This window comes from Equus quagga, chromosome 5 (assembly GCF_021613505.1).
Source record: "Equus quagga isolate Etosha38 chromosome 5, UCLA_HA_Equagga_1.0, whole genome shotgun sequence".
NCBI lineage: Eukaryota > Metazoa > Chordata > Mammalia > Perissodactyla > Equidae > Equus > Equus quagga.
In genome coordinates this window covers 35,253,210-35,280,643 of record NC_060271.1, presented here as the reverse complement: position 1 = coordinate 35,280,643, position 27,434 = coordinate 35,253,210, and the positions used below count along the sequence as shown (strand labels likewise).

The 27,434-nt window shown below is 56.5% G+C and overlaps 1 protein-coding gene across 1 annotated transcript in view; it reads left to right on the top strand.

Annotated features, from left to right (window-relative positions):
• Positions 1–27,434, top strand: part of PAX7 (paired box 7) — a 96,187-nt gene that overhangs the window by 5,209 nt on the left and 63,544 nt on the right. The gene's annotated exons all lie outside the window — the stretch shown is intronic.

Genomic DNA, 27,434 nt, shown 5'->3' with positions numbered 1-27,434 from the left:
CGTTGGCGGGGCCAGAACCGAGGCAGCACCGAGGGGACCAGATGCGCGCAGTGCCCAGCTGCTTTCCTCCCTCGTGGCGGGGAGGCGAGGCCAGGGCCCCAGATCCCAGCGTCGGAGATTGCAATCCGGGAGAGAGATGGGGGCTCCGCACGCCCTCTCTCCACTTTCCGCGCGGCTGCCGCGTGGGCTGAAGTCTGAGCCCAGAGTCTCGCTTTTTCTCGAGAGGAGCTGGGGAAGGCGTTCATCTTTCAAGCGCCTGCACGCCGGGAAAAAGGGGCTGTGCTTTCGTTTATTGACGGGCGAAGTTTTGAGAGAAGGGAAAGTCTTTCCGCATTACCCCCTCCTCTCTGCAGTTCTCTTTGAGACTTGAGGAGTGTGCGTTAAGTGGGGACGTGGGGAGAAAGAGAAGCGGGGAACCCAGAGTCACAGAGATGATGCGGAGAAGCAGGGAGTCCCCAGCACCCACGCGGGGAGGCGGCAGGCAGACAGGAAAGACAGTGGCCATATGAACCTGCAGCCCGGTGGCTTAGAAAAAGTGGGAGAATGCCCCGACCCTGGAAACTTGTAAAGAGCACGTTTTGTTGGTTTCCTTCCAGAGGTTTCCCCAAGCCCCTCTCTCCCTGCCTGCCTTGAACTCCTTAGCCCAGGTCTCTCCAGCTTTCAGTAGTCTCTCCCAACCTTGAAGATGAACTTCACAGACAAAGCCCGCTTCCCAAGACAGCCAGGCTCCGCCCCCACAGGCCCGGTCCGAGGGGAAGGATGGGGGGGGGTGGGGGTGGCAGGGGCAGCCGTGAGAGCAGCCTGGAGCTGCGGAGGGGGTGGGCTATTGACATTCAGGGCCCCAAGTGGAGACCAGTCCTGCCAGGGACAAAAGGACGAGGGAAGAAAGAGAGCGGAGCTGTGCCTGGCACCCTGCTGTGCCGGGCCTGCCGAGGGGCCTGGGGTCTGAAGTGGAGCCGCCCAACGCTGCCAAGTAGCCCCTGGCTTGGCTGAGGCAGCCCAGGGCCCTGGCACCCCTGTGGGGGGACCCAGTCCTTATTGCAGTTTGTGCTGGAAAAAGACTTAGCGGGACTTTTCTGTAGGCTGGGGGGACATCAAACTTGAATAATTTTTCCTGGCCAAATACTGCACAGCAGGCACTGCTTCTGAGAGATCGCCCGGGGAAGTGGAAGGAGGTTTGGTTTTACTTGGAGAGATTTAGGGGGGTGTGTGTCTGTGTGTGTCAGTCTATGAGGAAGCACAGTAGATAAATTTCCTTTGAGAAAGAAGGGAGAGAAGACGATGGACACATTGTGTGGTTTGGGATCCGTTTGATTCAAGGGAGTTCGGAGGCTTTGGGGTCCTCTGGGCTTAAGAAACCAGCTAACAGGCCGCTTCGCTGGACAGAGGTTTGCCCGGCCGGCCGGGCCGCGGAACCAGGAAGCTCAGGGTCTCCAAGGGATTAAGGAGGAGCCTGGGTTTTCCAGATGGGGAGGCAGAGAGCACAGGCGCTGTCTGGAGAGGAGCTGCAGAAATGAAAGGCAAGCGGCTGGCCTGGTGTCCCGAAAGCCCCGCAGATTTTGAGTGACACGTTGGGCATTGTGACTGTGAGCTGGATGGCCGCGTAAGCCCGTGTGTCTCTTGGTGTGACTGTCGGCCCACAGGCCTTTGAATCCTAGTGCTGTGGGTCATCTCCTGTGCAAGTGGGATTCCAAGTGGGTGTGCAGTGTGATTGTAGATGGGTGTGAATGGGCTGGCGACACTGGGGCTTAAAGAGGGTTGTCTGTCCATCTGTGGACAAATCTATCAGCTCCTGACTGGAGTACCTGGGCCAGTTGGAGGGCATCCCCGTGAACCACTCAGTTGGAACCTCTCCTCTCTCTCCCAGGCCCCCGACATCAGTTTTATGGTCGTGTTAAAGGTGGGAAGACCTTCCAGCCTCCACCCCAGCTGTCCAGGTGGGGAGACGCACAGAAGCCCCATGGGCAGAGCAGGGGGAGGGGCGCACCCCCCAACTTTGTTTTGGCTTCTTGCTCTTGACAAATGCTTTCTCCGGGGGTTGCCCCTCTCATGGCGGGGAGCCACCGAAGAAGGGGTTTAAGAGCTCTCCTCTTTAAGCGCTAAAGAGGGATCCCTCCCGGAGTCCGTTTTTTCCTATCGTCCGCTTGGCATTTAATAATGTTAAGACTTATTAGAGCTGGTAATGAAAACTGGGACCGCTGAATAGCAAACTGTGTTGGAGAGGGGTGTAATAGCTTCCAGGCATGGTAAGAAACTATTTATCCGCAATCAGTCCTCACTCTCAGAGTTTGAAGCACAAACGTTAAGTTGAAGGGTTTTAAAGCAGATTAAATTGAGCTTTTATTTCTTTGCACTTTCATCTCTGAACAGCTCACTCCTGCTCCCCTTGGGCTGATATTCATGAGGCTGTTCGTATTTTTTTTTTTTTTTTTTTTTGCTCTTATCCTTGTTAAGGCTGAGTTATTAGGATTGTTGGTTGTGAGAATTCTCAGACCGCTGTGGATAGGGGCTCCAGCCCTGCTCTGCTCACCTGGAGAGGGAAATGGACCATTCTGTGCCCTGGTCCGTTTGGGCTCTCTCCGCCTCACCCCTGCTCTGAGGATCAGGGGAGAGACAGGCCACAGACGCAACTGGGAGAGGATTTGAGAAGAGGCAAAAAAAAAAAAAAAAGAAAGAAAGAAAGAAAAAAGATCTTCCCAACCTGAGTCCAGGGAGACTCTTGTGGGAAATTTGATCCTGGTTTGCAAAGAGCCACACCATTCCTCTGTGGGAGCTGGAGGGAGTGCGAAGAAATAAGCAGTAATAGTAAAAGCAGTAACAACAGAAATAAACAATAAGAGCGCCAAAGCCTCATGCGTCTGATAATGCGCAAACTTAGGCTGAAACTGAGCAGACCAGAGGGGATCCACTTTGGTCTCCAGAGTGGAAAGCCCAGCGGGGTCACAATTAATATGAAATAAGGAAAAAAAAGTCATGAGATTAAAATGCAGACGAAGGCTGTGCATTTTCCTCTTGGGGGGGGGGGGGCGTAGGGAGTGCTCATGTCAAAGTCCATCGGAGAATTTGCTGACATCCCGGGTGTGAAAGCCCGTCTGAGGTCGGGGCCGAGTGGGGTGTGTGCAAGGCAGATGTGTATTTCTTTGCATTTTTCCTTAATTTATTTTTAAAGCAGCAAACTTACAGGTGTGGAGTGAGAAACGACGTAGGGGCTCGGAAAGGCGGGGAGAGCCCGAAGTGTCGGTTTTAGACACTTGTAAAAGGAGGTGGGAAACAATTTAATTTGGCAGCAGCGATAGCTGCTAATGCGGTTTTCGGTCGTTTGCTACACTGGAGGAAGCTGTTTTGATTGTGTGTACAAGGACCTGCCAAATTTAATTAGGCTCCGGGGGAGCGAATGAATAGGGGAAGGGGGGCAAGCTCCCCTCAGCCCACATCGTTTTTTTTTTTTTTTTTTTTTTTTCCGGCTTCACACCTGGAAGGGGCATTGTTTACCGGATAGGCTAAAACGCGAATGGGAAGAGGAGGGGGCGCAGAGGGAGAGGGGCCTTGGAAGAGGGAGCGAGGGAGGGGACGAAGATAGTCCATTTATCAAGAAACAATCTGCATTGATTTAAACCAACAAGTTCCCGCCTCTGTAAATGTGTGTTTAGAGAAAGGTAATTGACACTCCACCAAATCAAAGGATTACCCCGGGTTGGCAATCTAATCAAACCGGGTCCAGGCGGGATTTGAGGCTGTTCAGAGTGGGATCAGCTTCGCATAACGGGGGCTCGGAGGAAGATGGGAGGGTGTCAGGCAATTCCCCGGCTTTAGGCAGCGTTAGCTGGTGGATATTCAGCGAGACCGGAGGGAGGAGGGAGGGGGCCGGGCTCCGCCGCGCCCGGGCGATGGGGGGATGGGGTGAGAGGAGAGGAGGTGTGCAGGGGGGAGTATTCCGGCGGAGGGGGCTCCCGGCGAGGGGGCGAGCCCACACTGGGCTGACAAGACTCCCCCTTTCTTCCCTCCATCCCCCCAGCCGTAGAAGAGAGAGGGGGAGGCGGGAGCGGAGACTAACGAAGAACAACAATGAGATAACTATTACAAAGACTAACACTGGCGCGCGCGCGCTCGCAGCCCCAGAACCCGCGGTAAATAAACAAAGTCGGCAAACTGTTTGCCAGATAAACTCGTGCCTAAATCGAGTGTGACGGGCAAGGAAAGAAGAGACAGAAGGAGATAAGGTTGGAGGGGGAATGAACGAACATAATCTAATAGAAGACATTTAGAAAACAAACTTTAAACAAGGGAGAACAGGCGAGCGGAGGGTAATTACCCGCCCCAGAGAGCAAGGGAAGCTGTTGGAGCGCTGGGGGTGGGGTGGGGGGGACGGGAGCCGCCGAAGAGCTGCGCCGGGTGGCGGGTGGGGGAGGGGGGGCGGGTGCCTTTGGGACACCACAGGGAGTCAGGAGAGGGTCCCGGGGCGCGCGAGGGAAGGGCTCGGCTCCCTGATTGAGGTTCCCGCGCGCAGCCCAGGCTCCCTAGCGCATTTCTAAACAGGGTGGGGTCCCCCACTGCGAAGGCCTGCGGGTTTCAGGTTCACCTCCGGGCACGCACCGCCGCACACTGGCTGTTTCGAGACGTTTGTACCTAAAAGACTCGTGTGCACGGCACAGCCGTTAAAGGAATTAGATATTTACCAGTTTGAAATAAGCCTGGCTAAGAAGAAGAGAGAAGAGAGAGAGAGACATTGAAAAGATGAGGCTGGGGGAAGACTTCAAACGAATTCATCACTTGGAATGGTGGAGAGGAGATTTACCAGACAGTATTGGGAAGTTATTTAGATATTAATAACACCTTTTCCTGAGGCGCGACCACGGCAGCCATCTGCGCTGCTCTCCAAGCTATTTGGCTGGGTGAAATATGGGCGTCTCAAATGTGGGGAAGAGATAACGCAATCAGGCTAACCCTGGTCCTAAGACGGCATCGCAGCGTTAAACCCGGATTAACCTCCCCCCACCCCCGCCGCCCCCTCCCCTTTCCCAGCTTTCCAAATTTTTCAGTGGAATTTACATGGAAGGATTTAAAAGCACATATAACAGTAGCCTTAAAGCAGTAAGGTGATTATTTGTTTTTTTTTTTTTAAGAATGTCTTTCTGAAAATGATAGTTGTCACACACTACATTTTATATAAATAATATTAAATAAAAACATATATTTTTTTAGGAGAGAGGGCTGAGCAAATGAGATTTCCTTCCAGGTCGCCTCTCTGGACTTCCTATTTAGTATCATCAGCCAAGTTGATGGGGCTTCATTTAATGGGTGCCTAAGGATACCCACATGAGATGTACAAGACCCCCGGCTCTGGCCCTGGAAGCTCACCGTCTGAAGCCAGACAGAACTCCCGCCACGGAAGAGGCAGTGCCTGGTGAGGGGAATACTTCTCCCTATTAAGAGCACAGAAGAGAAACCCCAAAGGGAGGTTCTCCAGGGGCTTTGGGGCCTTGAAGGCCATGACTAAGGGGAGGCACATTCCAGGAATTCCAGAAAAATAGCTCTTCTCCCTCTGCCACCCCAGACTAATGAGGTAATTAGGAAACCCAGTTGGGGATGGAGATGAGAGGGGATTGCAAGGTTGGGATGCCCTCTCCGTTTTTGCAGTCCTACAGCTTCCCTACGCTTCACCCCCCCCACCCCGCTCCCCCCTCCCCCGCCCCCGACTCCCCCCAACTCTGGCTGAAAGAGGAAAAGGTGGAAATGGGGTCAGCGCTTTCTGACCTGCTCTGGAACGATTGGCCCCGGCTGGGGTCGGGCAGGGGGAGGGAGGGAACTCGCCTTCCCAAATCGAATCAAGGCAGAACGGTGACCTAAGGGGGAAACTTTGCCATTAGTAGAGAGATCTCTCCAAAACTTCAAACAAAGGTGGGGGGGGGGGGGAGGCGAGGAAGCAGTCCGGGGTGAGCGCAGGGCGGACAGGGAGCATGCGAAGAGGAGGGACTTGGAGGAGGAAGAGAAGGGGTCGAGGGCAAAGGCGAGGTGGGGGCCAAAGGAAGGGGTGTAGAGAAGGAGAGGCGAAAAGGGGTCGGCTGCACTTGGAACTCAAGCCCAGGGGTGGGGGGGCCGGAGAGGAAAAGCGTGTCGGGTCTCGGCAGCCTTGGGAGGGATAAGGGGGAAATTGTGTGCGCCCCAAGTCACGCTCCGAAGACGCCCCGAGGGCATTCCAGGACTCCCGGGGCGCTCGTGCCTGGCCCTTGGTTCGCGGCTGAGTGAGGGTGCGTTGCACCGGCCGGGGAGCTCTCCAGACCTGCTGCGGACGAATTGGTCCAATTTCCCCGAGAATGCGGGTCAGCTAAGAGTTGGTCGAGGCTACACTGGGCCTGAGCCTGGGTCGAGACCAAGGGAGGGATGGCAGAGGCCCGGGACACACACAGCCACAGAGGTGGGACTAGAGAGAGTCGGAAAGGAGGAGGAGAGCGTCAGGAGCGAGAGCGCGCGCGCGAGAGAAAATTCAGAGTGAGGAAGACGTGGCGCGGGATGCGAGAACCTGCCTAGAGCGTCTCAGGACGCTGAGAAATGCGGGGGGACCGAGGGAGGCGCGCAGCAGTAGGAAGAAAGACAAAGAGACGCAGAGTCACCGAAAGGCTGGCCTGGGACAGGCAGATCGGGAGAGACCGCGGGACCAGAGACAGCCCGCGGGAGAGCGCGGGCGGAGAGGGCGAGCGCGCAAAGCCGGGCGGCGGCGGGAGGCGGGCGAGCCGCTGTTGTCCTTTTGATCCTCCGCTGCTTCCCCTTATCAGAAGCGCTTTCGGTGACACTGGCACAAAGGCAGTTCATCATATTACAGCGCGGCCCGGCGGCTCGCTGCGATCTCGCCGCTTAATTAGAGGCGAGCGAGTCGGGCCGGCGGGGCGGGAGGGAGGCCGACCTCGAGGCGGGGGCCCGGGCTGCGCGCTCCGACCTTGGGCGCTGGGAAGGGGCCGGCCCGCGCGACTGGCTCTGTTGGGACTAGGACAAGGGGGGCGGGGAACCCTTATTCAGAGCGTCGCTAAATAAACAGGCCAGTCCGGGTTTCACTGGTGGAGGACTGATACTTGCCTCCTTCGGGTTGTAGCAGCCGCCCCTTCTAAGTTCTCAGCTTTGGGAAAGGATGGCGCACAGGCCACCATCCCCACTCCCCGGCATCGGACGCTGCCGACTGGAGGGTGAGTAAGGGTGAGGTTGCAACACCGGGCGAGCTCAAGGCTTCCTGCTACTCTGGGTCCAGAGCACACCCGCCAGTTCCCTGAGTGGCCTTCCCTCCTCACATGGCCTGCTCCGCCTGTCTCCATTTGAACCCAGCTGTTCGAGGCAGGAGGAATGCGGGAGGGGCAAAGCTCATTGTGATGGCCCGGAAAGTAAGAGTTCTCACGTCCATCCTGCCCTCAGCTCACTGGCAGTGTTATTCTGGGACAACTCGCTCAACCTCTCTGGGTCTCTGTTTTCTCCCAATGGAAAATCAGATAATTGAACCAAGGCAAATATTCTTATCCTTTTGGGGGACCCTGGGCCCCCTTGAGAATCGGATAAAATCTAAGAAACTGGCCATTCACACAGGTTCATTCAGGCAGAATTTTGCAGACAGAATAAAGGGGTCTTCCGGCTTCTAGAGGCCACACCCCATTAAGAACTTCACATGTGCATGTTTCCCAGTGACTCTGGTATTCTCTAGTGGGCATCTGATTCCAGGGGCTGGAGCCCAAAAGGGGGAGGGGGGGGGGGGGGGGGTGGTAGTGAGGCTGAGAGCCTGCCCTGCCCTCTGTCTGGCCCTTGGTGCTTCCTCCCCTTTCCCAAACAGAGGCTAGTTCCCAGGTAGTCCAGTGGCTGGGATTCAGCGGGTTCACCAAAACAGAAGGGGTTGAGTCCACCCCGCCTTTGGTTGTTGGAAGAATCCTTTCTGAGGTTGTTATAGGCAGAGATAAGCGCAAATGCTATGCTCCCCTTTTGTCTGTCCCACAAAAGGAAAAGAAAGAAAAGGACAAGGAAGGGAAAAAATTAAAATTTTCTCAGCGGGTGAATTTCTTCATTCATTCTGTAAAAAATGTGAGTACCTACTACATGCCAGGCAGTGGGTAAGTGCCGGGAGTACCTGCGACGTCGAGAAGGTCCCTGCCTCCAAGGAGTTCTGAGCCAAGTGGTTGAGACAGGAGACGAGCCCACACTCAGCAGAGGTGCCTCCGCGCGTGCGTTTGTGCGCGTACTTACCTGGACCTCCCTGTGCGCCCGCCTCCTCGCCAGGCTGCCTGTGTGTGTCTGGGTGTTTGTGAATATTGTGTGTGGGGGGGGGGGGGGGGGGGGAGTGTGTGTGTTTGTGCAGATCTGTGTGTCAGCACAACAGCAGGATGTGTTTGGGGCCGGACTGAATTTGGCAGGCAGCCCCCAACCTGACCTGGGGAGTCGCAGGCGTTGGCTAGGGTCTCTCGGAGCACCTGGCTTAGAGCCGGAGAAGGAGGGAGGAGCTGCCCAACCTGGGCTCCGGGCTCCGGAGCCTCTCGCCCTCATTGCGCTCTTTGTCTGACGGCGCAAGAAGACCGCAGATCAAAGAGGCCCCCAGACACAACAGAAAAAGGGGTGGGGCGTCAGGCGCGAGAAATAACTCCAAAAACTGTGCCCAGAACTTTTCCCGGGTCCTTTCCGTGGGACCCAGACTCCGAGGAGCCCCAGCCGAGTGGATGGCCGCCTTTCCGCGGGGCCCTCTCCACGATCCCCAGCCTCGGCCTGGTGGCAGGTGGAGAGGGCCCACGGAGGCTGCGGGTTCAATTCCGGCCACGGGTCTCTAGGTGACTGGGGAAGGTGGAGCGAAGTTTGTGGGACGGATGTGTGTTTGGGTGGTGTGTTGTGTATACTTTTGCATGGAGGTTGTGGGTCTGAGATCCAGCCTTCTGATTCCCTGGAAACTTGTCCTGGAAGTCGGCACCGGATTTATCTGGGCTGCATAGACACGAAGATCAGATTCAAGCTGGAGTTTGTCTCCACAGCAACAACTTCGGGTTTGGCAGGGGCCCCGGGGGAGTCCTAAGGAACCTTCTGGAACTCTATCCGGTGGAAGCCTGCAGAAGTTCCCTTATCTTCCGCGGGCTTTTCTAACCACGGACCCAACTCCCGCTGCAGGTCCAGACGCAGGGCCCCACCCGGCGCTTCCCAGCCCCCGACGACCCGGCGCTGGGCCCTCTCCCCGCGCCTCATCCTTTCAGCTTTCCTCCTGGCCTGGACTTCTTGAGCTCGGCTTCACTCTTCCGAGAGTCAAAAAGTCCGACAGAAAAAAAAAACAAAACCCTCCAATATATGTGTGTGGGAGAAGGGGCGCAGCTGGGAGCAACGTATTCTTCCGCTTTTTGACCCCACCCCACCCCTGCCCATACCCTTTTCTCTATTCTCCTCGTCCAGCTGTCTGCAAATGTCAGAATTCAAAATCTCTGCCCGCCCCTCCCATCTTTGACGATGGGGAAAGGTCCTGAGTTATTGCGCGGGCATTTCTGGGGGTTATTGGAGGCGCTAGGAGTGAACCCCTAAGAAAAGAGGCTCTGGAACATCCTTTAATAAATGGGTCGAATTGTGTTCCGGTTGGGACTTTCCCTTCGATGGCCGGTTCGGGGGACGCGAAGAGGTTTAGCTGCTGCGCGCAGACCTGTGCGCCACGGACGACTACCGCTGTCGAGGCCCCTTTGCGTCTCCCCCTTAAAAAAAAAAACCCTTTATCCCCTCCTGGCTGCGTGTAGGTTTGAGTCCTGGGAGCGCATCTTCTGGTGTGGAGCCTCAGCTCAGTGACTTCCTGTGCCCGAGCCTCAGTTTCCCTATCTGATTACGAGGATAGGAGCCCCTCCTCAGCTCCTGGGGCCGGAGGAAATGAGGGCCCGGAAAGCTCTTAGGAAGCTGGTCAGCGGGTCCGAGGAGGGGGGAGGGAGGCTCCCAGAGTTCCTGCTCCTCCCCGGCCGCCCCCGCCTCTCGGGCCGCAGTCCCCGCTCGCGCCTCAATGGCCACTTTAGAAATACAAACAACTTTAGAAATAAAGTAACCAAACGCCCGAAAGGGGCTTTGAAGGGGCGAATGCCTGGTGGCGCTTTACTATGGTGTGGGCCGAGGCCCTGGCCTAATCCCGCTTTCATTTTCACCGACGGCCGCGGGGGAAGCGCTCCCGGCCTCCCGGCCCCTCAGGAGGCTGATTAGGCCACAAAGAGCCCCCATTATCCCGAGAAGAAAACCGGGGGGCGGTGCAGAGCGGGGGGAGCCGGGCCGCCCGCGCCGGGGCTATTGACTTAGTGGATGAAGTCAAGAGCGGGCACGCTGGGAGCCGGGCGGGGGAGGGGAGGGGACGGGAGGGGGCGGGGAGACGGAACAAAACAGGACGCACAAAACCCCACAACAAAACCCGAGCTCCGGGCGAGGGGAAGCCAGGCCCCGGTGGAGGGCTTCATCCGCCGAGCTTCTGCTGGGTCAGCTGCCCCCGGCGGCCCACGATGGGGGGCGGCGCGGAGGAGCCTGGAGTCGTGGCTTTCTTGGGAGGGGGTGCCGGAGGAAAGGGGAAAGTTCTAGCCCTTGAAGCAGGCGTTTCTGTCGATAAGTGCTGCGTGGCTTGGGCACGCGGCCGGCTCTGGCCTTCCCTTTCTCTCCTGTGCGACCGGGGAGTTGGGTCCAGAGGTCTCCAGAAGTCATCCCCAGCTGTGGCCACCATGCGGGTCTGTGATGAGTGAGGTCTGGCGGGCAGAGGCCACTCCCCTGAGATGCTCCAGAGGAGATGCCTGAGTAGGGGGCGACAGGGGGCTGAAGGAGAAGGAGCTGCCCCCAGCCGAAAAGATTTGGGTAACTTTGAGTGAGGCGCCCCAAGAGCCTCAGTGTCCCCATCTGCAAGGTGGTGCCATCGATGACGACTTCAAAGTGCGCAGGGAAAGAGTCGACGATATAATTACATAAAGCTCATGGGAAATTGGGAGGAGGCTAAGTGTTACTCTCCACTCCCTTCCCCCCCCCCCCAACTCCAAGGCGTCTTTGAGTGTAGAGGCCGCTCCCTCACGACTTGAGAAATAGTAGGGGCTGTAAATCTCTAAGTGGTCACCATATTGGGCTGGGGTGGGGTGGGGACAGATGTTCAGCCATGTGCCAGCGAATAGTGTCCTTTCTCCTCTGAAAGGAAGAGGTGGCCCTGTGGGCAGCTCCTCATTCAACAGAAGGCGGGGGAGGAAGGCAGAAACCAAGCCAGTTCTTGGGGCCCAACAGATACTGTTGGATGTGTGGAGGGACTTTCCTCCCCTGGTGAGTTCTGTCCCCTCCCAGGTAGAGGCTGGGCAGCTTTGGCTGGCGGGGTGGGCGTGAGCACCATTGGTGAGTGAAGGAGATGGTGGAAACACAGGCTCCCAGTCATATCCCCCCACCAGCCATGCTGCCCTCCATCCCCTCGAAATAGGGCGGAGTAACTTGGAAGTGCTTTGAAGGCAGCCTGGCTCTTCATCCTTCATCCCATGGCTGCTGATTAAGCCGTCTTTGTGTGTGCTCTGCTGGGGGTGAGACCCCCAGAGTCCAGGTCGTCATGGGCTCCTCCAGGCTGAGTTGAGGAGTTAGGACTAATCCCAAGGGCAGTGGGGAGCCAGGAAGGGGACCTGGCCGGGGACGGATGGCCTGAGCAGAGACATACTGGAAGGTGTGAGAGACCAGCGAGGAGGCTAATGCTGTGACCCGGGAGCGGGACAGAGGCGCGTGGGAGTGGAGAGCAGAGGCTGAGTGGCGTTTGGGAGGCGCTGCCCCAGACTGACATTGGAAGGAGGGAGGGAAGAGGGGTGGCTGCCCTAGGTCGCTTAGAGGGACCTTGGATTCGTCTCCAGGCTGAGACTGGATGAGTTGGAGTTGAGCAGGCATTAGTGGTCATCTGGTCACTTTACAGATGGGAAAGCTGGGGTCCAGAGGGCATGGCACGAGTGAGCCCAAAGGAGGGAAAGGGTCGGAGGGCGTTTGTGCTGGTGGAGGAGCCACATAAGCTGGTTGATGTCTTACTTCCAGGAATTTGGAAGGCGTGGCGTGAGGGCACGGGAAAATATGGCCCTTCACATCCGTGCAGTCCATCGCCCTTTGAGATACATGCTTTTAAGTTCCACTTCACAGAGGGGGAAACTGAGGCACAGCGAGATTAGCATAAAGAAGTAGGGAAAAGAGAGTTCTCTCCCAATAGGGTCTATAGGACCCTGATGCCTTCACCCTAAGAAGCCTGAAGGGCGCAAATCCAGCTCTTCTTTTTGCCCCATCGGGGCAATCACAGCCCCCAGCACCCTACCCCCCTCTTCACGAAGCCTCGATCCTCAGCCCAGGGGAGGCAGTGGCTCAAGCCAGGACCCCCCACTACCACCCACACTCCCAGCACCCATGAGCACCTGCTGGGGTCTTGAGACTTGACGGATGCTGCAGACTTGGCCCTCTGAAGGGTCTGTTCTTGCTGGGCCGAGTCCTTTCAGTAGCAAGAAAAATAGCACCCCGGGGGAAAGCCACTGCAGGATGGCGGCTGAGGCTGGAACTCAGATCCTCCTGTGAGTGGCCCTGTGGAGAGGCCCCCACTTTAGCACTAACTGCTGTGTAACTGTGGACAAGCCGGTTAATTTCTCTGGTCCTTGCCCCTTTGTCTGAACAATGGCAGGGTGCGATCAGCCTAGTGGTTTTCAAACTGTGTTCCATGGAGCCTTGGGGTTCCAAGCAGGAGCCTCAGGGATGATGCAGAGGTGAGGACCCTTCGAGCTCTGGACTCTGGGCATGTGGGCATCGCAGGGAGGAAGTCAAAACTCCTGTCCCTATCAATAGAGGGGACTGGTGACACAGGGCTTTGTCCGAGGGAGGAGCAGGTCTGCCCTCCTGTCCTGTCTGAGGCCGCTCCGGCTGAGGGGCCGGGGCGGGGAGGCTCTGTTTACGCCTGGAGTCAGAGCCCCGGGCTGTGGTTATTGGTCTTCAGAGATAAGCTGATATTGCTTATCTGGTGACAAATGATTCCCCTCCTCTCCTCTCCTCTGATTAGGGAACTTTCTCTCCTGGCTGGGCGGTCTCTTTGGGAGAACAGGCAGGGCTGGGGTCTGCCTCTTCAGTCCCTGCCCAGCTTGCTGTGTGACCAGGGCAGGCAGTTCCCCTCTCTGTGCTTCACTGGGGGGCACTGCTGGTGTGGCTGGGTTGCAGCGCCATCCTGGCATGGTCCTGGAAGGGGGATTCAGTGCAGGCTGTGGGCGATGGAAAGACCCATGAGTCAGGAGGGCGGAAGGGTGTGCCCCAGAGATACCCAGATGCTTTCGCACAGCATGTGCACTTGGGCACTGTCTCAATTTGGGACATTTGAGGGGAGCAGCTTTTTGGGAAAGCTGTCCTGGTCATTTGATGGCCACCCGAGTTGAGAGCCACTGGTCTAGTGCAACACCTTGTTTTATAGATGGAGAAACTCAGGCCCAGAGAGGGGAAGAGACTTGTTCCTTGTTGCACAGCAAATTGAGAGCAGAGTCAGAACAGGGACCTGGTTTCCAGACGGTTAAACCAGGCACCATGAATGGAACTTTCTTCCAAACTCTGCGTCCCTCACCTTTTATGGCTGTCCCCTGCCCCTGTTGAGGGTCCGATTGGCTACGGCACCATGCTAGGAACAAGGGGGTGACGGGGCAAGCCCCTTCCCTGTCCTGCTGTCCCCGACTCCTGCCCACAACACAAGGATGGCATCCTAGACACTCGCTTCCATCTGAACTCTGGTCCCGCAGCTCCTACATCCAGAGGCAGCTGCAGGATCACAAAAATAGCCCTGGCCCAGCCTCCCTGCTGTGGGTCCCTGAGCGGGTCGCTTCACCTCTCTGAGCCTTGGTTTTCTCATGCATCCAATGGGAATAAAAATCACAAAAGAAGCAAATGAATTAAAACACGGAAAAGACGACTGGCACATAGGAAGTGCCTAATTAAAACCAGGTCGAAGCCCTGGAAGTAATTTGTGTGGAATAGCTCATCCACAAAGGTTGCTAAGATGAGAAGTTTCTAAGTCAAATGTACGTTGTTTTGTCAGAGGCTCTAACATATGCATATCGTTTTTCATAGGTTTCTGAAACACTTACTTTACAAAAGTAGTATGCAGTTGTAAAATTTCCACTCATAAAAACGTATACATAAAGTAAAAACGTATACATAAAGTAAAAACTGAAAATCCTTCTATTTTCCCAGAGATAATCTCGTTGAGTCTGGGGGGCTGGCTGTCTGCATTTCTCTATCTCGGTCTAGCTCTGTATCCATCCGTCTATCTAGATGCAGATGTGGACTTCCAGGAAACGGGCATCATATCAACCCAACCCCAGGGCTGAGGAGGCTTCAGGGCGAGCGTGAGCCCCCGCATTGAATTCCCAGTTGTGGGGACGTGTACATATGTGTGTGTTTCCCTGGGGAGGGGTCCTTAGCTTCTGAGTCTCCTAGGGCTCAGGGTCCCCCAAAGGTTAAGCATCCCGCATTAGGAGATTTGCAGGTGCTTGTCCTCCCTGAGGAGGAGCACCAGAGGCCCCCTCCCCCGGGCCTCCCCCCTCCTTCCCCCGGTGCACCTGCCTGGGCTTCCGGCCTCCTCTGCTTCAAAGCGGCAGGCTGGCCTTTACCTGCTTGCCTCAGAGAAAAGCAGCCTGGGTTGAAAGGGGAAGTGGCATTTCAGGCACTTAATTAGACCCAGGACAAGAATGGAGGCTGGCTCTCCGGTCAGGCCAGGGGGCTCGTTGGGGATTAACATCCAGGTAAACCCATCAGGCCTCACCAGCCCCTTGCCAGGAGGTGGCTGGCGGAATCACATTCCCAGGGAGGGTCCGAGGGGGAGGTGGCGTGTGTGCAGGGAGGGCCCTGCCACCTGCCACCCCCACCGGCCTTCTTCCCCTGCCCCCACCAGTGCCCCAGGGAGGTGGAGCTACAAGTACCATTTATATCAGTGTGCTGAGCACCTTCTCCGGGCCACGCGCTGTTCCAGGGGCTGGGAGGACAGCCGTGAGCGACATGAGGCCTCGGCTTCACGGAGCTTACACACTGGGGGCAGGGAGGCAACGAGCACGTCCACGAATAAGAAATACTTTTGGAAAGTGGACAAGGGTTTGAAGAAGATAAAGCAGAGTCTCAATAGAAAGTGGGCAACTGGGAAAGCAATGGGAGATGGGTTATCAGGGAAGCCTGCCCGGAGGAGGTGATAGTTGACCTGAGACCTGGATGGCAGGAAAGAGGCAGCCATTTATTGAACACCTGGTACTTAGGAGAATGGCTCCTTGAGAGCTGACTGTGTGCCAAGTGTTGGTTAAGTGCTTTACAGGGATGAATTCATGAATCCTCCTGAGGGCAGCTTGAAAGAGGGATTATTAAGATGCCTATTGACAGCTACAGAAACTGAGGCACAAGGAGGTGCCTCGGCCCTTTGGGCACAGACAGGCGGGTGCGTCTCGTTGGAAGCATGTGATCTCCCCCTGCCCTTGGTACCAAGAGTTGGTGTCAGGAATCCTGCCAGGTGCCCTACAAGCCACATCTCACCTAACCCCCCAGCCTTGCCCCGTGGGTATCTATTATCCCAGTTTTGCAGGTGAAAGCAGAGCTCAGAGAGGTTTTCTCAGCTCCCTAGAGTCACACAGCCAGCAAGTGGCAGAACCAGTCATTGAATCCAGTGTCACAAGCTTCCCACGGTGACACACCGGCTTTTTGGCAGGCATCTGACTTTGGAATGCCCTCCAGTAATTCACAGGATCCCATGTCCCCGTGGAGTGGCTTCCCCTGTCTCCAGAGTGAGGGGCTTGTCCGTAAGGGAAGATTCATGGAGAGGGCCTGCTGATTTGTTCTCTTTCCTGGGGTGCCCCACCCACGGTTTGGATCTGCATTTGGGATCATGAGCTGAGCAGTCCCCGTCAGCCGGGGAGTGCATTGGAAAATCGGTGTTGGCACCTCTGTTAAGGGAGCGTTCTTCCTCGTGTGTATTTTGTTGTTGCCACTCTGCTGTGTACACATGGTTGCTGGTGGATCCTCTTTTGGGAGCCTGGAAGGAAGGCTGGTTAGACTGGGGGCTTTGTCCTGGGTTGTTGGCGAGTGTGGACATGTCCTTGTGATCTAAAGTGTGAATGTGTTTGGGGCGCGTGGTTGTGCAGATCTTGGGGTGCATCTGTTGGTGCCGGGGGGTAGGTGTCCCTGAGTGGGTGGCTGGAGAATAAGGCAGAAGTGTCCTGGCAGGGCCGTCAATCCCACCGCAGCCCAGGTGGTAGTCGGTGCGTTTGCTGTGGTTTAGATGTATCTGTCCCCATTTTACAGAGAGGAAACCGAGGCTTAGACAGGCCAACTCGTCTCTCCGAAGTCTGCTAACCCGTGAGTGGCTGAGCCAGGAAGGGAAGCCAGGGCTGCCTTCAGGATCCAGCCTCTTTCCCCTGCTCCCCAGGAAAGGTTTCAGTGACAACAAAAGCTTTAAGTGCCGGCGCGTGACACTGCCACCTTGGGTCTTGGCGTCTCGGGGCCTGGCGGGCGTGTGTGCGGTCACATGCGTGTCCCCCTCCTCATTCTGGCCTCTCAGCCTCTGCCCACTCCCTGGGCCCCCCGCCCAGCCCTGTCGCATGCGGGCCTTTCTTTCTGGGGATTGCAAATACGCCAAAGATTAACGCCCGCAGCTGGCTGCAGCCCTGAACAATGGCGAGACCTGGGAAGTGGAGAGATGGCCAGAGAGGCACCCGGCCCTGTCCAGAGGGGCGGTGCACAGGGGCGGCCCACTTGGCTTGGAGTGACCTGTCGCCCCTCCCCGGCCTCTCCTCTCCGTCTCCCACCCCGAGCACCAGGCCCCCGGCTGGAAAGGGAAAACAGTCTGTAAAGAAATTCTCACCAGAAAGATGCTTCTCACAAGTCCACTGCCCTTAGCCCAGAGATTAGGGGAGAGTTACAGGAGGGGAGGGGCACCCCCTCCCAGGGGGAAATAGCCAATACATAATCACGTGAGAGAGAGAGAGAGAGAGATTGAGAGAGAGAGCGAGAGCTGGGCAGGGCGGGCAGGCGGCTTGGAATCCCAGCTGGACGCTGTGACCTGGCCTGAGAGGTGTCAGCTCTAACTCTGTTCTCCTCAACCCAGGACAAAACACTACATAACACAGCAAAACCAACGCACAGGGACGCAGTGCTTTCTCCTTCCCCCATCTCCACTCACCCACTTCCTCCTCGTGAGCGGGAAAGGGTCACAGGTGCCCCCTGAGAACTTTGCGGGCTACCCGGGCTGGTGGAGGGAAAAAGCAAACCACATTGGGTGGGCTGGAAGGCGGCTTGTACTAATTTGCAAGGCTGTGATCACTAGAGATGAACAGATCCTGCTCATTTCCAGCCAGGACGCAGCTCTGGAAAGGAAGACTTAGGGATGCAGAGGGGCCCCACCGCCCTGTGAGCAGCACAGGTCTCACTCATCCCATTTTACAGGTGAGGGAACTGAGGCTCAGCGTGAGGGAAAGTCACTTGCCCAAGATCAGGGCTAGAGAAAGAGGCAGAAGGAGTTCGAATCCCGGCCTCTCCGGCTTTGGGTACAGGACTCATGTCAGCCCTCCTGGGGGCTCAGGAGGGGCCAAGCAAAGGGACAACTAACCTTGCTTGGCGTGTGCCTCGTGCCACAGTGGCATCAGCTCCTAGCTGACATCAGCATACAGCTTCCTTTATTTGGGGCGTAATTATTATGATTTAGTTTTAACTCTGCTGTTTCATCTGGAGCTGGTCGGGTTTGTCCAAGCTCCTTCCCAATTCGTTTCATCACTGAAAAAATAAAGAATGCTGTTTTAAATGAAGACGACATGACTCCCTCCTAACCGCCAGAAGCTGGTCCCCCTGGAGTCCGGTTTGCACGGTCAGAAACAAGGGTTGCCGCCGGTCCCAGCCCATGACTGGGACGCTTAGAAATGCAGGTGGCACGTCCCCTCCGCAGATGTAGCCACTTAATTACCACGCAATCAATATGCAAACAAGTGCCAAACTGGGTTTGAATCAAATTTCTCATTGGGGACCCAGTGGGGGAAGAAAGTCCAGCAGAAGGGGGCCCACCAGGGGCGGGCTGGCAGGGAGGGGGGGTCGTGGGATGAAGAAATGGCCTTTGGCTGGGACCCAGGCCCCCGAGGGCTGCTCCGAGGCCCCAGGAGCCCCCAGTGTCTGGCGTGGGGCCCTGCTCCCATTGAGGGGAGCTGGGGTCCACGGCTCAAGGCTGCCGTTGGCGGGAGGGTTTCCAGGCCTGTCAGCTGAAGTCTGGCGGCCTCCACTAATTCATTTGACTCGGAAATCTCAACTTGACCAGGTCCCCCCTCCCCTCTTTAAAACAAACTCATTAAACTTGTCAACACTCATTAGGCCTGTAAAACATTGAACTAGAGCCACTGAGGCTTGGAGGGAGTGTGTGTGTGTGTGTGTGTGTGTGTGTGTGTTTCTGGGAGCGTGCACTGCAAAGCTGAACCAGGCCCTGGGAGACCCACCTCTGAGGCTCAGCAGGGGCAGAAGTCAGATCCGCTCGTTCCTCTCCTTCCTTCCTCCTGCATCTGCTCTGCGTGGGACGTGGAGCAGTGGCGGGCTGGAGGTGCAGCTCCAGGGTCGGACTCGGGTTCGAATCTGGCTTTGCCCTCCTGGCTGTCTGGCAAGGGCCAGTTCCTCCGTCACCCCATCTGTAATGTGGGTTTTATAATACAGGACCCATCTCCCCGGGCTGTTTTGGAAATAGTGTGTGTAAAGCGCTTAGAACAACGACGGGCACATTTTAAGAGCACAACTACTGGTAGCTATTATTATTAGTAATACCTTAAAATGTAAGAGGCGGCTTGGTGTCGAACTTTGAAATGTGGATTTGAAATTAGAACTTTGAAATTTGGGTTTGAATAGACTCGAGGTTAAACCTGAGCGTCCTGCTATGAGATTGTGGACCAGGGATCATTTCTCTGAGCCTCAGTTTCCCCAAGTAAAATGAGTAAAATAGAATGTGGGTTCAAATATAGGATTGTGGTGAGAAGTGAGTTAACACAGAGTCAAGACTAGGGCAGTGTCTGGTGCTGCGGGAATGTTAGGAATATTCTTCCTTCTTTATTCCCCACCCCAATTCACCCTGCGCCCCGAGCCTTACCAGGCAGCGTGGAAAGCAGGGGGCACGTCTGGTCTCACTCCTTTGGCAAGGAGTGTGGGGGTATTTTCCTACAACCCAAAGCAAAGCTGAGGGGCATGCAGGCTTCCAGGAGTGGGGCTGGAAACCCCATCCCAGCCTCGGGGTGGAGGTTCCTTTGGTCTTAGAAGCAGAAGTCTCATTTAGAGAACGTCCCCCTGTGCTCGATAAAAAAACAAAACAAAACAAAACACCTCCAGTTTTTAAAGGAACCAAGTGACCCCACATCTAAAAATGAAGCTGGAAGGAGGGTCCTGCCTGCTGTTGCTTCTAAGCCGCACTTTCCTTCTAAGAAATTCGTGCTCTCACCCCGGACTCCTTACAGCTAGAACTCAGCCCGTCCTCCGGCTGCCCAGGGGACCCAGCCCGCGGCCCGGAGCCCCTCAGACGGAGGCCGACTTCAGGATCCCGATGAATAGCGGTTTTGTCTGGGCTCCCATTTAGGATTTGTGGCTGTGGCTGTGATGTGTTTTTTTTTTTTCCCCTTTAAAGTGGGGTGTCTACAGGCTTTCGCCCTTTCTCGCTCTTTGCCGTTCCCTTCTTATTGAGAATGCCTCCGAAAAGACACCACCACGCCGGCCTTCTGCTATTTTTCTCTCTCTGAAAATGAGAACATCAGCTATTGAAGCGGATTGATGAACTCTTCGCAAAAGTTTATTAAGGGGAGGGTAGACAAAAGCCCCAGGGCCCGCAGGCAACTGAGCAGTCAGTATATATACTGGGCCCTTTTGTCCCCCCAGGGCCGACGCATGAATACCTCTCAATGGCCCTCTTTAGAGTGACAAGATCAAGCCAGACAACGGCTTGTTAAAAGGAACTGCGAGCTGTTTCTCTGTCCCCAGCCCGCAGCTCCTTCCCGCTTCTCCTGCATTAATGTACATCTGCAGCCAGAGGAATAATCGGCTGGAATTCTGTCGGTTTTGTGTGGGTTTTTCTTTTTTCCTAAATACACCCTTCCTCCTCCTCCCCCTCCCCGACCTGTCCCTCCTCCCCCGCCCCCTCCCCCGTGCCTCCTGCCGCCTCCCCACCGCGGTCCTCCAGCCATATGTTGCTGAGCACAGCCTGCTGGGGTCTTTGAGGGAGACCCCAGGGTGGGTGTTTCTGGAGAAGAACCAGAGAATGGGGCTCTCAAGCCTCGTCAGCCCCCAGCATCCTAACCGCTTTACTGAGCACCTGCTAGGCATGGGGGCTGGCTAGGGACTTAGATGCATCATCGCTGGGTGGGCTCTCACATCAAGGGCGCTGTCAGTTCCCCCAAGGCTTAGAAGGGCGGGCAAGGCCGGAGAGGAGCGCCTTCCTCAGGGGACCGTGGGCACCCGTGGAGCAGGGACGTGACTCCCAACCGGCTCACTCTCAGGCCTCGTCGTGCTCATTCTCAGCTGCTGCATTCAGTTCCGGGGTTGGGGCCAGAAGCAAAGCTCAACCCTAGTTATGTGGCGGCTTCTGAGTCGGCCGGCGACAGCTCGGTCAGCTCAGACGGTCCGTGTGTTCCCAGAGGGAGGTTGTCCGGAAGAGGCCCGGACCCCAGGACTCAGGGCTGGGCAAAGTGGTGAGAGGAGATCTGACTGGGGGCTGGGACGCCAAGTGGCCTTGGGGAATCCTTTCTTGTCACTCAAATAAACCACAGTGAGGGAAAAGTCCAGGTTCCCTCCAACTGGGATGGGGAGTGTGCGGGCCTGCATGCGTGCGAGTGCGTGCATGTGTGCAGTGTGTGCACGCGTGCATATACAGCTTGCATACGCATGTGTGGTGCATGTGTGTAGATGTGCGTGTGTGTACATATGTGTAGTGTGTGTGTGTCTGTGTGTCCTGCAGATTCACTGTTCTCGTGAGTTGAGCTTCCATCTCCTCTGCCAGATCAGAACCTTCCCTGAGGGCAAGGACTGCTTAAGTGCGTTTATTCTGCTTTGATCCCCTCTACTCGGTGTCAGTACAATGCCGTATGCAAAGTAGGTGCTCAATAAATGCTCCCTAGAACTTTCCTGAGACACATGGGCAGTGGAGGGGAGAGGGGCAGCCACACGTCTGGGGAGGGTTGAGGCTAGCCCCTCCCTCCCCTCCCCTTCCTCTTCTCTCCTTCCCTCTCTCCACCCAACACCTGTCTTAGTTTGGGTACCGAGGGCCCTGAACAGGGAGCATGGCCCGTGATGGTGGGCTGGAACAGACCGCGTCATTTATCTTCACCTTCTGAACAACTTCCCTCCGGCACCGCCAGGGAGGGCGTGGGCGGCCATCCTGCAGTGGGTGCCTTTCCCAGGGAGGGATGGAGACGGAGGGAGGGGCTCCGGCAGCAGCAGGTGGGAGGGAGTCGCTCCCACCTGAGAGGCAGGCACCTGGCCTCTGCACCCAGCTTTCCCTCCTGGTGGGGCCGCCAGCAGCTCTCCAAGTCTGCCTGGCGCTGTCCTGGTTTTCGTACTGTGAGTCCCCCATCCCAGAAACCCTCGGTCCCGAGCAAACTGGGGGTGGCTGGTCACCTTACTCCCAGGGGTCCGGGGACAAGTCCCTTCAGCCTGTGAGGCTCAGCGATGTCACCCTCAAATAGAGTCACCTCAGCCTCATCCCAGCTTCATTAAAGGGCCAGGAGGGAAGGGGAGAGGGTCTGCAGTGGGACTCAGAAAAGCTGGGAGGACTCTGTGCTTGCGAGGCGTGACCTTGGGGAAGGCGTGACCTGGACACCTGCACTTTGTGCTGGGGGCCGAGGGGGCCCCTCCAGGGGTGGAAATGGAGCTCGGGGCTGGAGTCTGGGGGGAGGCCTGTCCGGGCAGGGGCCCCGGGGTGGGGCCAGATTCCCACTAGGCCATTTGGTGGGGTGGGGGTTTGACCCTTGCCTTACAGTGAGTTCCATGTTCAGCTCCTCCCTTCCTTTCGGCTCTGCTCCTCCTCCAGACCCCTTATTTGTTTCTGGCTTAAGGACAGAATGAGAGGGGAGAAAACGGGAAATCCAGATGCCGAATCCACCCAGAGAGACCCAAGGGGGGCTGAGCGAGGCACGGGGGGCGCGGAGGTTGCTAAGAATCATCATAATTTCAGAAATCTGCTTCTCGCCACCCCCCCCCAAGATGAGAGCTGCTGTTTCATGGATGATTCAAGTCAAACTTCCCCCAAGGAAGGGCTGCGACCCCTGACCCCTGTAACCTGTATTTAGCACGTTCAAAAGCTCCCATTAGCCCCAGAGAGCTGACCTGGGCTGGGACCAAGGCAACAGGGCCAGCAGGGCTATAAACAAGCCCGGGTCCTCGGGCTCAGGAATCCTGAGTGAAAAAACAGAAGGGGCTCAGAGGTGGGGCCCCTCCTGGCCTGCCTGCATGTGGCCCAGGAGGGGGCGGGGGGGGGCACTGGGGGCCTGGAAGATGATCAGGAGGTGGAAAGAGGGGAGAAGAAGGGAGCAGTCAACCCCCCCCAAATACTGTACGAAGGTATTTCTTCTCTCGGACCCTTGGTTTTCTCACCTGTGAAATGGAGCTGAAAATTCTGTCCGCATGGGGTTTCTGTAAGGATTCAGTGAAATAATGTGGGTGAAGACAGCTTGCGTGAGCCTGCGGGCTCAACAGTGCTGGAGGGAACGATGACAAATGTGACTAGCAGGGACATAGAGAGGGGGCATGACTGAGGATTCAAACGATTGGCTCTGGGTGGTCAGTCGATCCGTGAGACTTTGTTGAGCTCTAACTATACGCCAGGCGCCACGCTGAAGTGGAGAATCACATGGGAGTGTCCCTGGCCTCGGGGGCCCCTTGTTTGGTGGGTAAGACAGACGGGCAGACAGATAGCGCCCCCCCATTTGGTGAGACGTGCTGGGGGGCACGGGGCTGTAGGAGATTCAGGTTTGGGGTCCATGAGATGAACATGAATTTGTCTTTATTCAGACCTCATTTCCAGTTCGTCCTTCCAGGGACTCTGATCTCTGCTCCCACCCACCGCTACTGCCCACCCCAAGCACGTCGTGGTGTGTCCTCATCGCCTGCATTAGACTGCCATTCTTCCCCATCTTCCTTTTTTTTCCCAAAGAAGATTAGCCCTGAGCTAACATCTGCTGCCAATCCTCCTCTTTTTGCTGAGGAAGACTGGCCCTGAGCTAACATCCGTGCCCATCTTCCTCTACTTTTTATGTAGGACGCCTACCACAGCATGGCTTGCCAAGCGGTGCCATGTCCGCACCTGGGATCCGCACCAGTGAACCCAGGCCGCAGAAGCGGAATGTGCACACTTAACCGCTGCACCACTGGGCCGGCCCCTCCCCCATTTTCTTGATGGGAAAGCAAAGGCTGAGAGAAGAGGAGTGGCCATCTCAGCTCTCCTTCCAGATCTTCTGGAAGCCCACATGGTGCTGAGGTCTGTGTCAATTTAGTCCTTTTCCTTGCTGTGTAACCTCAGTCAAGAAACGACCTCTCCGAGCCTCAGTCTTTTCATCTGTAAAATAGGGTGAATGACGTGCAACTCACAGTGTGGGATAAAATCAAGTGCCCCGTGCTGGTCCCAGTCGTGGGCCTGGAGCCCCTGTTGGGCTGGCTGCACACAGGAGCCAGGGCTCTGGCTCCCATGGCCCGGCCTGGCCTTTGAAGCTGAGTGCAGCTTCTTATTACCGCAATTAATTACCCGGGACAATGGCGCTGGCCCTGCCCTCTGCTGCACCTTCCAGTGGCCGGGGTTGGGCAGAGGGCACCCGGAGGAGGGAGGTGAAGCGGCCGCCTGTTTACGGGCACAGGAAGCTTTATTGGTTTTACCCTTCAGCCTGTTTTGAAATCAACGGACGTATCCAGGGAGGAGGTAGAAGCCAGCCTCCCGGAGCTCGGAGAGTGGCGTTATTGAGTTTTTGGTCCCCGGTGGCACACGGCCTGGTCTCTGCCTGCACTGGTGTCCCCGGAGGTCTGCTGTGGGGCCAGACAACAGTGATCCGTGGCTCGCTGGGGACAGCGTGGGTGTGCAGGGGCTGGGGAGCCGCTTCTCTTTCATGAGTCGCTGGAGGGCTGGGGAGGACCCCGAGTTAGGGGAGAGGCAGGTCTGGCTTTCTGAAGCCTGAAGCGAGCACTTGTGGAGCGTGTGACCCCGGCCCTGGCTGAGTCGTTCATCCTCTCTGAGCTCCGGTGATCCTGTCTTCAAGACGGGCCTAAAGACGAGGAACCTCAGAGGCCGGGCTAAGGGATGCCCGGTGGCAGGATACCATTAGGCAACCTGTGTGAAGTGGCGCCGGCTGCTCCTCTGTTCCTTCGTTAGTTCATTCATTCATTCATTCATTCGATCACTTATTCTCCTGCCCTGTGAGAGAGGCTGCCGCTTCAGGTCAGACTTCTGCTTGGAATGAGAAAAAAGAAAGCTGTTTTCTAACATCCAAAACCATTTTCTTAGTTCCTTATTATAAAAGAATTACATGCTTACTGTGAAAGCAAAAGTCAAACACTAGAAGAATATAGAAAGTAAACAGGTTGTCGGCCCCTCCCTTCCACCCCCCCTGCCCCGGAGTTAAATATTGTGAACAATTTGGGAATCTGATCTTCTAGATATTTCTCTGCAGGGAGATGCGTGCATCCACGAGTATGGTGATGCCGACAGAGTGGGCAGGTGCGATATGTGTTGTTCTAGACTGAAACGGGTAATGGGTTGGGGACATTGCTGCCCGGAGGCTGAGACGAGAGCCTGCTTCCTCCTGGGCGCCCCGCCAGCGGTGGGTTTTATCAGTTGTTGGTCACGTGGGTCTGACAGGAGAGGCCCGCGTGCCTGTCACTTTCACCTGTTAACTGAGGAGCCCTTGCCGGCCCTGGTCTACAGATGGTAAGACTGAGGACCAGAGAAGCAGGATGTGACTTCAGGCCTCCCGCTGGAAAGAGGCCGAGCTGGGATTTCGATTTGGGTTTTCTGACTCAAAGTCCCCTGGAATATTCTGGGGTGTGTGAGGAATTGGCCTCATCCTAAAATACAACTGCTGGGTTCGGGGGACAGACTCCGCATAAGAACCGTAGCCCGGCCCTGTGGTGGAAGATAGGCGGGGTTGACATTCTCCCGACAGCCCGGGAGCCATTACGTGACTTTAACCTGGCCTTGAAGTTCCGGCCAGCTGCTAGCCGCCCCGTCAAGAGGATTCGCTAATTCCGCAGTCTTTCCTTTTCCCTCCCTGGGAGAGAGAACAGGGAAGAAAGGCGGCTTCGTGAACCCGCGCCTCGCCCACCGGCGTTACGGACGTGGGGTTCAAGGCTGTAATTCCCTTCCCCAGTCCAGGATCTTGAGATCACAGCTCCCCCAGATCCTGGTAGTAAGATTGGGATTTGGAGCCGGAAAAAAGCCTCTCCCACATCAGACCCTCCTCACGTGTCAGCTCGGGAAGCATCTAGTCCGACCCTCTCACTTTCGCAGATGGAGGGGCAGAGGCCTCAGAAAGGTTAAGTGACTTGCCCAAGGCCACACAGCTAATTAGCGGCAGGGCCAGGACAGATTCCATCCTGCTGGAAAGATGATCTGATCCCTCTGAGGCAGCGGTGACCTCTCTCCTGGCCCCCACACAGCCTGTAGCCACATCTGGGTTTTTCCTTCCCCATTGTTGAGAGTCTTCCAAAGCGAGGAGGCCGGGAGGCATAGCAAATGGGGAGCTGATGACCTGGAAGAAGGGAGGCAGCGCCTGGGGTGGGGGAGGGTGGAGGAGAGGGGCTGCCTCAGGGAGGAGGGTGAGGCGGCCCTGCTGGACGTCCATCTACGGAGTCATCGCAGCCCTCTCGTTTGGCCGGCACTTTGCAGTTGACAAAGCTCTTCCGAGACTGTGAGTCTCATAGACATCTGTGCAGTGGCCTTGTCATCCCCGTTTTACGCACGGGGAAACTGAGGCCCAAAGGGTGACGTCAGTAGCTCAGAGTCACATAGTAAGTGATGGAGTGTCAGACCTGGGGAGGGGGGAACTTCGGGACCATCTAGTCCTCCCCTCCCCCCCCCCCATTTTATAGACGGGGAAGCTGAGGCCCAGGGGAGGGGAGGCCAGGAGTTCCCTATTCTGGCACCTGTTCCCCTGGACACATGCTGCCCCCTTAGATATATGGCAGGTGAACCAGATCCTAAGGGCAGACAGGAGACTGTGTTTCCTTTCCCAGGGAGCATGCCAGCGTGGTGACAAGGCCCAGCCGGAGATGCTACCCTTTGGTTCCAGTGATTCCAAACATGGCAGTGTAGGGTGGCGGCTAAGCTCCCAGGCTCCGAAGTCAGCGGGACCCAAATTCCAATCCTGGCTCTGCTGTGTGTCTTCGGGCAAATTACCTTGTCTCTCTGGGCCTGTTTCCCCATGAGCTCTGTGGAGCTCCGTTGCAGAGTGGCTGGGCAGGTTAGATGAGGTGACACAGGCACACAGCCTAGCAGGGGCCTGGCCACAGGAAGTGCTAGATAAGTCTGGGCAGCTCGTTACTTTTATGATCAGGGCAGACTGCAAGGGGGTGAGCTTGGCCCAGCTCTCACCCCCCGAGGCCTCGCCCACACCCCTGTGGCGCGGGCCCCTCACAGGTTTCTGGCCGACTCGGAAGGCCCAGGAACGAGGCTCCTGTGCCTGGAGCTGGGCAGACGGGTGCACGGGCAGGCTGGGGTGGCTCGAAGCTGCAGAAATGGTGATGTTTCCTATAGAAGAAAGAAAGGAGGTGGTTATGTGCGCCTCCTTTCCCCAGAGACTGGGCCAATTCAGCCCATCCTGTTTCAAAATAATAATTTAATTTCTAGGGAAAACCCCAGCTCTATAGTCCAGGGTTGAAGACTAACTCCCAATCTCGGGCCTGTCCCCTGGCTCCACACACAGTGGCCGGGTTGGGGTCTGGGGAGCCCCTGGGCATGCTCTGGCCGGCAGGGACCTTGTGGGCTCTCCAGCGAAGTTGTTGGGTGGGGGGGTGGCATAGGCTCTGCCTCGAGTCTGGGATGGGCTGTTGGCACAGGTGACGCCACCTACACGTACCGCATTCTCTCTAATAGCTGCCCAGTGATGTCCTCGGGAGTCAGGGGCCCTGCCGCCTGCCTGGCCAGCTCAGCCCCCAATTTAGGTGAATTGCATGCCAGCCAGTGACAGTGGGGAAGGCTTTGGGGCGGGAGAAGGGGTTGGTGGGGCCCGGAGGTGACTGTGGGGGGCATCCAGCCAACTGTGGAGCCCAGCCACCTCCCCATTCATTCCTTGGCCAAGTCCTCGGGGCTCAGCCCCTCACCCAGGTGCGTGTCACCGTTGTACCTGAAGACGGGCTTTGGAAGTCAATGATTTGAAACCAGGGAAGCCAAGGCCTTGTGGGCCTCTCAGAGCAAACAAGCTCTTGGCAAGTTCAGAGAAAAGGAAACAGGATTGAATTTCCCCTCTGACCCACCTGGGGAA